This window comes from Gorilla gorilla, chromosome 11, assembly GCF_029281585.2.
Source record: "Gorilla gorilla gorilla isolate KB3781 chromosome 11, NHGRI_mGorGor1-v2.1_pri, whole genome shotgun sequence".
NCBI classification, from domain to species: Eukaryota; Metazoa; Chordata; class Mammalia; order Primates; family Hominidae; genus Gorilla; species Gorilla gorilla.
The window spans coordinates 27,320,280-27,334,571 of NC_073235.2; positions in this window are offsets into that span (position 1 = coordinate 27,320,280).

Here is a 14,292-nt window from a genome sequence, read left to right on the forward strand (position 1 = left end):
TTTTGCATCAATGTTCATCAAGGATATTGGTCTAAAATTCTCTTTTTTGGTTGTGTCTCTGCCTGGCTTTGGTATCAGAATGATGCTGGCCTCATAAAATGAGTTAGGGAGGATTCCCTCTTTTTCTATTGATTGGAATAGTTTCAGAAGGAATGGTACCAGTTCCTCCTTGTACCTCTGGTAGAATTCGGCTGTGAATCCATCTGGTCCTGGACTCTTTTTGGTTGGTAAACTATTGATTATTGCCATAATTTCAGCTCCTGTTATTGCAAAAATCAATTCAAGATGGATTAAAGATTTAAACGCTAGACCTAAAACCATAAAAACCCTAGAAGAAAACCTAGGCATTACCATTCAGGACATAGGCGTGGGCAAGGACTTCATGTCCAAAACACCAAAAGCAATGGCAACAAAAGACAAAATTGACAAATGGGATCTAATTAAACTAAAGAGCTTCTGCACAGCAAAAGAAACTATCATCAGAGTGAACAGGCAACCTACAACATGGGAGAAAATTTTCGCAACCTACTCATCTGACAAAGGGCTAATATCCAGAATCTACAAAGAACTCAGACAAATTTACAAGAAAAAAACAAACAACCCCATCAAAACGTGGGCAAACGACATGAACAGACACTTCTCAAAAGAAGACATTTATGCAGCCAAAAAACACATGAAAAAATGCTCATCATCACTGGCCATCAGAGAAATGCAAATCAAAACCACAATGAGATATCATCTCACACCAGTTAGAATGGCGATCATTAAAAAGTCAGGAAACAACAGGTGCTGGAGAGGATGTGGAGAAATAGGAACACTTTTACACTGTTGGTGGGACTGTAAACTAGTTCAACCATTGTGGAAGTCAGTGTGGCGATTCCTCAGGGATCTAGAACTAGAAATACCATTTGACCCAGCCATCCCATTACTGGGTATATACCCAAATGACTATAAATCATGCTGCTATAAAGACACATCCACATGTATGTTTATTGCGGCATTATTCACAATAGCAAAGACTTGGAACCAACCCAAATGTCCAACAATGATAGACTGGATTAAGAAAATGTGGCACATATACACCATGGAATACTATGCAGCCATAAAAATGATGAGTTCATGTCCTTTGTAGGGACATGGATGAAATTGGAAATCATCATTCTCAGTAAACTATCGCAAGAACAAAAAACCAAACACCGCATATTCTCACTCATAGGTGGGAATTGAACAATGAGATCACATGGACACAGGAAGGGGAATATCACACTCTGGGGACTGTTGTGGGGTGGGGGGAGGGGGGAGGGATAGCATTGGGAGATATACCTAATGCTAGATGACGAGTTAGTGGGTGCAGCGCACCAGCATGGCACATGTATACATTTGTAACTAACCTGCACAATGTGCACATGTACCCTAAAACTTAAAGTATAATAAAAAAAAAAGAAATATAACCTTGATCTTTAGCAGGTTTCTAACCATTAACTTTCTGTCAGAAGAAGGGAATATTACAATAAAGGTGATCATTCAAAAAAAAAAAAAAGAAAAAAGTCAAATATGAAAGTAGTCTGAAATATAGGTTGCTTTCTGACAACGTTAATTGAGGGAAAAAATCAAACAGAAAACACCACGAGAGAGAAAATTACGGAGCATTAGATAGAATAGAGCTAACCTAGGAGAGTAATGAAACTGACGTCAGGAAAACAGCAATGCAATAGGCTAACAATTCAAGGTGGTTGAAAGAAGCACAGGGAGCCAATGGCACTCAAGGAGAGGACATCTTTCAGAATAGAAAGGGAAGATGCCAGCAACAGGGAAGATGGATGAGAAGACAAAACTAGGTAGGTGATGAAACCAGCATTTATTTCCCCTCCCATCAAGAAAAAGGCAAGAAAATCAGGTTTTCCAGGGAAATTCAGGTTCAAAACATGAAACAAACTAAAAGGTGGCAGAAATTTGAGAAGTGAGGAATACACACAGGAGACTTATCCTGGACACCGTATTGGTATGAGTGGTGTCGTGGTAATCAGATTAGGTCATTAGGCAGAGAAAGTATTAACTTTGTAGCATTCCAGTGAAGAATATCTGTGGTCAAAATTATATGAATATAAATATTCCTTATCAAATTATAAATTTTAGAATAAACATGTAGGTAAAACTATGGGTGACTTAATTACGATTATACAGCAGAATATGAACTTTTGGCCTCTTCTTTCATGCATCTTGATGATATGTAAGTTACGGCACAACCGAGAAACATTAGGAGCCAGGGCGGGCAGGAAAGGGACCTACAGAAAACTGACAGTCTCAGTGCTGACTCTAAAAACAAGGAATAAATATTGCGAGGATATAGAAAATTGAAGCTACAGTATGTTATTCAAAGTTACATATTTTATTAAAGTAGAACTAAAAATAGCTAAGTAACTTTCAAAATTCCAGAGCAGAGTGAGGAGAGCATTGCTGTGTACATGAGCTAAATTGTAGACCTTTGGCGCTCTCACTGCACCATTATTGCTGACCATTAATTTGCAAATGAAAAGACTGGTGCATGTTTATGCATATGTAGATAACTACCAAAGAAATCTAAACTCAATGCGAAAACAAAGCTAGCTATCTTTAGGTGTTATTCTGAGGGTGATGTATAGTTTTCATTGTGATATCTTGAGGGCAATGAACGCATGAGGGTTTGAGACAAAAGATTCTTCAATTTCTTTTTAAATACTTCATTTCATTTATGTACTTATTTGTTTTTATAAGGGGAGGCAAAGGGTTGAGAAAATGCTGGAGGATCCAGTTGTATTTTCTAAACACAGGTTAGTAACCAAGGTGATACAGGCGGCTCAGTACTCCCGTGGCCATTTCTGCTTTCTTCCCACCAGAGCCACTGCCTCCCCTTGTGCCAGAATTACATTATTTTGGGAAGTGGCCCAGGTGCTTTTAATGTGCATGATTAACATTTAAAATAATAATGCCAACTCGTTTTGTAACTCATAACCAAATAGCTCTCTCTTGCACCCTGTGACCTAGTGGCTAAGGAATGCCTGGGCTTCCTGAGCCTGTGAATGAGGGAAAAGGGAGCTGCAGCCTCAGGTTCTGCATACAGAATGAGTGTCCATTAGGCTCATTAATTCATGAGCACTCTTTATTTTAATAGTCTTAGGGTGCCTTGGCATTTAGGTCACCTTTAATTTTAAGCTGACATTTACCTCACACCAAAATTAATGAGCATTCAGGGACAGTTCAAAAAATGCAAGAATCCCCTGAAAATGAGAAGCACTTTAGGGTCCAGAAAAGAATTACATTATTTTTGGCACAATAGGTCTGGCTAATGAAATCCACATTCAATCACATGAGTGGCAACTTGTCAAAGGATCATTTGTTGGCTTGTCCACTTAGGATAGGACCGTCTGTCTTCCCACACACTAATCTTTTCATAGGGGTATAAGGCTTAGGGCATAATTAGGAATATCTCAATCCCAACTAAGGAGGATTCTCTAGCTCTTCCTCCCAAAATTCACTGAATATGTAATAAATATCATATAAGACAATATTGGAACCAGAAATATTATGAGGATTGAAACAGTGCAATTGTTAAAAATTAATTGGGCAAAAATTCAGCATTAAACGCAGAAGTATAATCTACTTCTAAGTGGCCTAATATTTTGCACAGATTTTAACATCTAATTTCCTGTTTTATTTTGAGTCTTCTAACAATACTGGAAGTTGGGCAGGGAAGATATCCCTCTTAGTCTGTTCATGATGCTATAACAAAATGTCATGCAATGGATAACTTATAAATAACAGAAATTTATTTCCCACAGTTCAGGAGGCTGAGAAGTCAAGGTTCAGGTACCAGCAGATTTGATGTCTGGTGATTGGTTGTTTCCTGGCTCCTAGATGGCACCTTCTCTGTGTCCTCACATGGTAGAAGGGGCAAGTCAACGGTCTGGTGCCTCTTCTAATAAGGACATTAATACTTTTTATAAGGGCTCTGCCATCATTATTTAATTATGTCTCAAAGTCCCTACCTACTAATATCATAACATTATGGGATAGAATTACAAAATATACATTTTAGGGATACCATCTGTCTCCCTAAAGTGGTACCATAGAAGTATCTATACCATTTTAAAGGCGAGGAAACAGGAATACTTATTACTGTGAAGATATGGTGAGAATCTTCATACAAAGGTTCCAAAGTCCTCTTTTCACCTTTGAAAAGAAACAAAAGAGTGAGGAATCCACTTGAGCATTGTCTTTCTTATTTAGGGCTTGCTGTGTGGAAAATAGGATATTGTCATGTCATTTCTTCTCCTTACATTTAACAAGTTAGAACGGATTTACTTCCCTTCTAGGTGCATTTGCATTCGTATTTAAGACCTTTAAATGCAGTCATTTACTTGGGCTATAGATTCCAAAGAGAGTGAAGGGTGGCAGAATATGCTATCCCAAATATACTACTTTTGCTCAACGATTATTTTGAACTAAAGGCACTTAAAAATATAGCAGGTGCAAGAAAGGTGATCTGACCTTTTGCTTTTTCTTCCAGAAAGCAGGAGATAAAACTCCCATATGAAAGATATCATCCCAATACCAGAAACAGAGTAATTCTCTTAAAAAAACCATTTTAGGTTTGGGGGTACATGTGAAGGTTAGTTATATAAGTAAACTAGTGTCATGAGGGTTTGTTGTACAGATATTTCATGACCCAGGTGATAAGCCTAGTAGCCAATAGTTTCTTTTCTGTTCCCCCTCTCTTTCCTCCCACTCTCTACCCCCAAGTAGACGCCACCAGTGTCTGTTGCTACCTTCTTTGTGTCCATGTGTTTTCATCATTTAGCTCCCACTTAAAAGTGAGAACATGTGGTATTTGGTTTACTGTTTCTCTGTTAGTTTGCTAAGGATAATGCCCTCTACCTCCATTCATGTTCCTGAAAAAGACATAATCTCATTCTTGTTCATTGTAGCATTATTAACAATAGTAAAGACACAGAATCAACTTAAGTGTCCATCAAAGACAGGTTGGATAAAGAAAATATGGTACATATACACCATGGAATGCTATGCATCCATAAAGAGAGACTAATGTTCTTATCATCAGCAATGGGAAGTTGAAACGGAAAGAATTCTGTACAAACAAATCTTGTTAAAAGAATTACCTTCCCTCAGCCTCCCCACATAGTTTAGTTATTTTCACACAGTTGTTGCTCCTTATTCAACTTAATATTAAAGCATTTAGGTTTTGCCACTTGTTTGGGTCTTCATTTCCTTAAAAGGGCTTCCATGTCATGTAAAACAACCTGTATGCTTTTTTTCCTGTTAATCTCTTTTATATCAGTTTAATTCTCAAGCCCAGCTGAAAATTCTTAGTGGGTAGAAAAGTAAAATTTTTTTTTTTTTTTTTTTTTTTTTTTGAGACGGAGTCTCGCTCTGTCGCCCAGGCTGGAGTGCAGTGGCGCAATCTCGGCTCACTGCAAGCTCCGCCTCCCGGGTTCACGCCATTCTCCTGCCTCAGCCTCCCGCGTAGCTGGGACTACAGGCGCCCGCCACCACGCCCGGCTAATTTTTTGTATTTTTTTAGTAGAGATGGGGTTTCACTGTGTTAGCCAGGATGGTCTCGATCTCCTGACCTCGTGATCCGCCCGCCTCGGCCTCCCAAAGTGCTGGGATTACAGGCGTGAGCCACCGCGCCCGGCCAGAAAAGTAAAATTTTGCCTTCCCACCAGGAATGAGTTTGGGGATCACCACCCAGATCCTCCTCATTACAAAGAAAAATTGCTCAGTGGAGTCTGGGGTGAGACAGGAGAGAACTTCAGAACACAGATCCGTCACTCAGCCGTGCAACTCTGGATGATCTCTTGGTTCTTTCTTCATTACCTAATGCTCAATTCCAAGTTACAGAGCTAATGCTTGTGACTTAGGGCATAGGCCTCAAATACCAGTTTTTTTCCTTCTCCACTGAAGGCAGTTCAATTGCACATTTATTTAAAAACCAAAATAGTGTCTTTGATCCTATACCTATTAACTGAGTCCATAGATGACTCTTTAAAAAACAGTCAATTAAAATTTGGTTCTGCATAGCTATGCTTAAACTGTTGCCCATGGAACTGTCTTTGAGTTTGGGGTTCAGGAATCTATTTGGCCTTTTCTACCCAAAGGAAAAAAAAGTTATCATCTTCACCTCTAATAAATGGCAGCACCTTAATTTATAATTCAAAAGGAGAAATAACACATATGTGGCTGTCAGGAAAGGGGAAACACTTTGGAAATGGCTTTTGTGAAAGATTATGAAGTCTACCTACTGTACCTTATCGCTGCAGAAGGAAAATGATGTTTCTTTTGATCAAAACATGACAAGGAGCACATCAAAATCAATACATGGAGAATTTAATCCTCTGAGCTGTCAGAATCACAAACAGAGAAAGTGAATGTTAATGACAGAAAGGCAAACATGTTTATTGTGGAAAGGTTACTGCTGAGATGCCTGCCTACCCTCTTAGAAAAAGTAAAGAAAGATATTACTCAAGGACCATAAACCTTATTATCAATTTTTCGTGAAAAAATTAAAACATGGTATTTAACATATCAAGTCTCCAAATCTGAAAGAAAGAATATATGTCCGTGTCTTTATCCAAAAAATATGACAAAGGGTTTACACTTATATAAAATATGTTTTAAAAGTCTACTCAAATATTTATACATTTTTAGTGTATTTAAAAATATATGTAAATATTGGCAAATACACAGGAGTAAAGAAAGTGATATAATAAATCCCCATAAACTAACCAACTAGATATAAAATAAGTGTCATGATTTTGGCAATTTTGCTTTATTTCTTGTGTTGCTTTTCTTCTTCTTTTCTGCAATTTTTAATTGTGGAAGCATTTAAAGCACAGAGCAAAAGCCTCACTCACTCCTAGATATTTCTATAAAAATCCTTTAAAAGCATGGACTCTTTCTTAGGAAACCACAGTGACATTATTTTGCCTGACGTAATTAAATATCATTTTCTAATATCATTTTATATTAGTCTATAATAAAATGTTTTAAAAATTATTTTTATCATTTTTTAAATCAGGATCCAAATTATAGATGACTTTAAAATGAAAAATTAACAAATAGTTTTAAAAAAACTCCAATAAGAGTATATTAGAGTGAGAAGTGTGGTCAAATATTCAATACAATTAAAGCAATATTAGGGTAATTTATGTTATTAAGGCAATTCTTATGTTGTCAATGCAGCATATATTAATGTTTGTTTAAAAAAAAAAAGTCTATGGTACTTAGCCTTGGTAAGGCTTTAGAGAGCTGAATACAGTTTTGCATTGCCAGGAGTGTGGTGCATCAGAGCAATTTTCTTAGATATGAGAGTATTATGATAGGTAATGGAAGTCAGAAGAAAACGTTCTTCACATTTAACATCACTCACCTACTGCTGGACACGTATTGTAAGGAAAGAATCTGGACAAAGTAAAATAAATTTTTAAAACATACATTTTCCTAGCAGTTTAATTTTTAAGGCAGAAACATAATGGGGAAAACAGGTGAACCTATAGCATTACGTAAGTTAAATAAATATTCCATATTAATTCAAGGTTGCATTGTGTAGTCATTAAAATGATGAATATAAAGATTGATGGTAGTATGTACCCTAGAACTTAAAGTATAATAAAATATATATGAATTCCCACATGTTGTGGGAGGTAACTGAATCATGGGGTCAGGCCTTTCCCATGCTGTTCTTGTGATAGTGAATACATGTCATGAGATCTGATGGTTGTAAAAACGGGAGTCTTCCTCCACAAGCTCTCTCTTCTTGTATGCCACCATGTGAGACATGCCTTTCACCTTCCACCATGATTGTGAGGCCTTCCCAGCCACATAGAATTTGTAAGTCCAATAAACCTCTTCTTTTGTTAAAAAAAAAAGAATTTGAACCAAAAAAAATAAATAAAAATAAAAATAAATAAAGATTGAAAGGTAACATGGAAAAATTTAAATGCATAAAATTTTAAAAAAGAACACAAAAGTGTATGTATATTTTAACTGTATCTACATAAAACATGTGGTAACATAGATTAAATATTGTAAGGCAACACATAAAAATGAAAGCAATTATATTAGAGTTAGAGGGATAAAAGTAAGCATTAAGAAATAACAAGGCTTGTTCTTTTCCTACAATTCATTTAATATTACTCACTGTAGAGCATACAGGGAAGTTTAAAGAAACATACAATAATCACCAATAATCTCATCACTTCCAAATAATCACTATTTAGTATTTTGGTTTTTACGTGGGGGGGTGTGTGTGTGTGTGTGTGTGTGTGTGTGTACTCATATATATCTGTATATGTATGTATATGTATATCTGTATATGTGTATATATATATATCTGTATATGTGTATATATATGTATTTATATATATAAAAAACACTGACATATCATGAGGGTTTTCTCACATAAATATTTTACATAAATTTATTTAACTGTTTCATATTATTAAGCAATTAGGTTGTTTATAATGCTTCCTCAGCAACAGTAGTAAGCACAGGAATAGCCACCACAAAACCTGCATGGGCTCCATGCTGATGGCTACAGAAACCCTATGATAGGCATTTTTCCTCAGCCTCAGCACTATTTGCTTTCCCATTTTAATTATGTGGAATCTGAGGACCCATGTGAAGTGGTGTGCACAACAGAACTAACAAAATGTTGAGCCATGATTAAAACCTGGGTAAAATAAGTGGCAACTTCATGTTTTTTCCATCTTTCATCTATGATCAACCTTTACGTAAGTCTTAGTTTACATCATCAGTTAGGAGAAAAAGATCTTTGTAAATAATATTACTGGGTCAGCGATATTGCATTTTGTCAGAGTTCTGTGGAAGCATTGCTAAAATGTCATCCAAAGCATCCTTGCCTTGTTGTATATGTATATATGCCCACACGTTAATTATTGTATATCATATTATGTAATGAATAATACAGATTTTTTAGTGTGTGTGTATAAATTTACATATATATGTGTGCATGTCTATATGTACATACGAAACTAATATTTTCTATTATAAATTACATATTTATATGTAATATATAGTTCAGGAGACTATATAATATAATGTATAATTTATATAATATAAATCGTGTGTATGTATACACACATATACATATATGTATGTGTGTATATATACATGTGTGTGTGTATATATATATGTATAGATATACATCCCTAAAATGCTAATAATGTTGGTGAAAATGTTACCGAAATGCCAGAGGTTTGGTTTCGGTCCTGGTGCTCACTGCACAGAAAGCGAATCACCAAGACAATGAGTATTTCCAGGGACGAAGGGTTTAATCAGGGGCTGCAGTAGAGCAGATGGGAGATCAGTCTCAAATCCATCTCCCTCAGCAACTAAAATAAGGGAATTGTATATCAGAGAAGAAACGTTACTATGTGTGGGAAAACAGGAATGAGGGAGGGGTAAGGAAGAGGAGCTGGTCCACAGGCAGCCGGTGGTCAGTTAGACAATCAAGACAGGTGAAGGGGTCTGGCGTCTCATTGTGCAGATGTGGTGACCTGCTAAGTGTCAGCTCCTTGATGTCATCTGGGAAGCCTGATGACTGGTTTCCTGAGAGAGGAATTTTGATAAGACAAATGTAACTTTCTCGAGTTTCAAGACTAGGAGGGTAAATTTCTATGTTTATTCAAAAGAGACCATGAATATCAGTTCTATGGGACGATTGGGCTTGTGTCAAAAAGCTTTGTCATGGTTGTCTTAATTTTTCTTTCTTTTGGTAGTAAGAATAAATGGCTTTAATGTGTTCGTTGGTGTTTGCATTTCTTTTAATTATATTCCCTATAAAAAAGATTTAAACAGCATCATAAATAAACATTGTTAGCAATTTCAGTTCAATTTCATTTTGTTTTTATTTATTTATTACATATACTAAATGTATGCTATGTAGATGCACATATGAAGGGATTCTTGATTTTTTAAGTTAATTTACTTTATGTTATAAATATTAGAAAATGCAAATAGACCAAATATTTAAAAATGGATAAATATGACACGTGCTACACCAGCCATTGTGGAATAATTTATTAGACTAAGCTTTCCTATGAGGCACCTTGAATAGCAGCATTGTTAGGTATTTTAAGTATTATGTCAAATGCCTAGTATTATGTTTTCTGGATTATATATACGGTCTTGCTCTGTCACTCAGGTTGGAGTGCAGTGGGGTGACCATGGCTCACTGCAGCCTTGACCTCCTGGGCTCAAGGGATCCTCCCACCTCAGCCTTCGGAGTAGTTGGGACAGGCACATTGTTCCATACCCTGTTAATTTTTTTTTCTTAATTAGAGACAGAATCTCATTATGTTATCCAGGTTGGTCTCAAACTCCTGGTCCCAAGCAATCCTCCTTCCTTGACCTCCCAAATTGTTGGGATTACAGGCATGAGCCACTGAGCCCAGTGATATTTGTATTCTAGAAGTTGAATTGCTGAGTCAAAGAAGTAAAAAAAAGAAACAATGTTTAATTATTATGGGTAAACTGCCTTTCAGAAAGTTAATTTTTTTAGTCCCTGACCAATTATTTATGAAAGTAATTATTGCCATATAATTTTGTGAAAACTAGATTTATTTTGGGATGAGGGGACAAAACTGACAGCTAAAAATTGGTATCATTCTGCAAAACTTTTTATTTTCAGTTGATAGTGGGGACAAAGTTGACAGCTAAAAAGTGGGGACATTCTGCAAAACTTTTTTTTTCAGTTGATGATAAAGCTAAACATTTTTGTACATAAAACCCTACTATTTCCTTTTTTGAAAAATGTGTATTTATTGTTTTGTTCATCTCTAATAATGAAGGTGTTATTTATTTATCAATTTGTACAAGCTGTTTAGGAATTTACAATATCCCTCTTTATTTTGTCAATTTACGTAAGTTGATTTATTTAATATTTGATTTTGTTACTTAATACTTGATTTTGTTATTTAATATTTGATTTTGTTTTTGATGTCATTTAACAGACTACATTAAAATATATAATTAATTATGTTCATATTATTTCCATTCTTTTATGTTTAGTAAATCCTTTCCCTCTTGTATCAAATAGGTGTTTCTCTTTATTTTCCACTTTTATTCATTAATGCATCTAAAATTTATTTTAATCCTTAGTTTAAGCTAAATATATAATAGATCTTTTTTTAAATTACATTTTTGTGTTTCACTTAATTGGCTGGAATTTCCAGGCCGACGTTTAAGACTCAAGATAGGTAGGAGTTCACATAGTTATGTTCCTTATTTTAATTCCATTGGTGGTAGTATTAAATTTTGTTTATCATATGTGCTATTCCATTAGTAAGAATTTTTTTATAATGACAACAGAATATCATGAAACTAAATATTTAATGGGATATGGATATTTGTTCTATTCTTTTTTTTAATTTTACTTTAAGTTCTGGGATACATGTGCAGAACATGCAGGTTTGTTACAAAGGTATACAGAAGAATACCTAATGCATGTGGGGCTCAAAACCTAGATGATGGGTTGATAGGTACATTAATAAGAATTTTACAGAAAGAGTTATATTGTTAAAAGTTGTAAAGGAGATTACAAGTGATTTCACTATGAGAGGCATTACTAGTGTGGACTCAAACTACCTGGATTATTTCTCCACGAACAGCATTTTCTGTGATTTACGAATTACTTAACTTCTCTCCGCTGTTAAGAGTGATAGCAAAGATAAACTCGGATAATTATGCAATTCAATGTGAGAAGAATGTCCCATGGAAAGTACAGGTAGCAATTGCTATTATTAGTAACTATTTGGCATACTCATGTGATAAAATGTCAGCTTTCCTAGTATTGATCTCTATTTACAATGTTGGCTTGAATAGTACTTGGTCATGATGACTTAGTATTGAATTCAACCTATTGTATTTTATCCTATCCAAAAATTGGATTGGTTAATATTTGTGGTAAAAGATTTCCTCGTTAGATTTGTTATGGAGGTTACAACAACACATTAAAATAAATTTAGAAACTCTGCGTGTTTATATTCTAAACTATTTTATTTTTTGTTATTTATTCTTCTTTTTTTTTTCTTTGATGGAGTTTCACTCTTGTCGCCCAGGCTGGAGTACAGTGGCACCATCTCAGCTTACTGTAATCTCTTCCTTTCAGGTTCAAGCAATTCCCCTGCCTTAGCTTCCCAAGTAGCTGGGATTACAGGCACCCACCACCACGCCCGGCTAATTTTTTGGATTTTTAGTAGAGACAGGGTTTCGCCACGTTGAGCAGGCTGGTCTCGAACTCCTGACCTAAGGTGATCCACCCCCCTCGGCCTCCCAAAGTGCTGGGATTACAGGCATGAGCCACCGCTCCTGGCCTGTATTATTTATTCTTATAAAGTTTGGAAGAATTTGTTGGTAATATTTGATAATAACATTAATAATGACACCTTATTAATATTATATTAACAAAATTATAAACAAAATTAACTGCTTGAAAATGATTTTTGTTCTTGCAAACATAAAATTTTAACATTTCTCAATTTCTACAAAGCATTTATGTGTATCTTAGCATGTTTTTGCCATACTGAGGATATTTAAGACAAGAGAAGGAGAGAGATTTCCAAAACCATCTCTCCCCTCAGGGCTGGGGCCTGCCAGAAGTCAAGAGTAGGTGTCGGAGTCAAACTATGAAAATTAGGAACAGGATCAGTATCTCAAAGGCCAAAGATTCATACACACAGAGCATTTTGTAATGCAGATCAATTGAAATAATTCAACAAAACCCTTCAACTATAACCCCTGGATATATTTAACCTGACATTCTTGCCAGAGTCCATGGCATTGGAAATGACACAAGGTTAAAGGCTGTGGGGAAAACTTGGGCATGGAGTAGACAGCAGTATACAAAGAACAAGTGAATTGAGTGTGAATAGGGATGTGGAATCACAGTTCCTTGGACATTCTTACTCTGTGCAATTTTATGTCTAATTTCTTTTCTGACAAGTCCTGGATCCTTTTTATCGAACTAATTATTGCCCAAACATCATTATACCACCGAGGAACCCTTACAGCACTTAAGTCAGTGTCATTACTTTTATTTTCCTTCTATTGAATTTAATATATAAGGATCTTAAACAACTCTATTAAAAAAATCTAATAATCTGATTTAAAATAGGCAAAAGATCTTAATAGATATTTCTCAAAGCAAGATACAAAAATGGCAAACAGGTATATGAAAGTGTGCTCAACATGATTGATCAATAGAAAAAACATTCTCAGTCTAAAACAAAAGCAAAACAAATAAAGTACTCAAAATGTATTCTGTGTGCATAATTTGATAACTTGTATTGAATATGTGAAAGTGTATTTCTGCATTATGCACTTGCAATCCCATTTGACCCAGGACAGTTTAGATGAGCCAAAAATTTCCATTATTGCCTTACTAGGTTTTGAAATCCCATTTCATATACTTGACCAGGGACTAGCTTTGAATGCATCTTTTTCTTTGTATTGATGATACCACAGTCTCTGATTGTTTTGAACCAGTTAATGTTTCTTCTCAGTCTCCTTCATGGCTTATTTCTCCTCTAAATATTGGTGAGCTGGAGATTGAATCCAGCGGCCTGTTCTCTTCTCCACCTTCATTAGCCTGCTAGTGATGCCCCAAGGCTTTCAATGTTGTCAGAAATGCCAGGGAAGTCCAAGTATAATCTCCAACCTAAAACACTTACTGGAGAAACAGATGTGGGATTCCAACAGCTGTATTCACTTAGTGTACAGCAGGCATTTAAACTTATTATGTGTAACATGGAACTCTTGACTCCTATACACCATCAAACATATTCCTGCCTTTGTCTTATCTATCTTGCTAAATGGCCACACTAATGATCCAGGTATTAGGTACTAAAAACTAGTAATTCTTTCTAATACATTTTTCCCCCTTTATACTCCCGCATCATTTTTTATCAGCAAATTCTGTAAGTTTCACACTGTAGGAACTGTTCAATAGTTTAGCAATCACCTCTTTTGGGGGTTGAATTATGTCCTTCTCTTAAAAGATATGTTAAAGTTCTAATTCCCAGTACTTGAAAATGTGAACTTATTTGGAAATCAAGACATTGACTATATAATTAGTTACGATACGATGAAGCCATATTGGAGTAGGGTGCATCCTTAATCCAGTATGCCCATGTCTTTATAAGAAGACCACCATGTGATGACAGAGAAACACAGGGAGAAGACCATGTGAAGATGGAGTATTGGAGTGCTGCACCT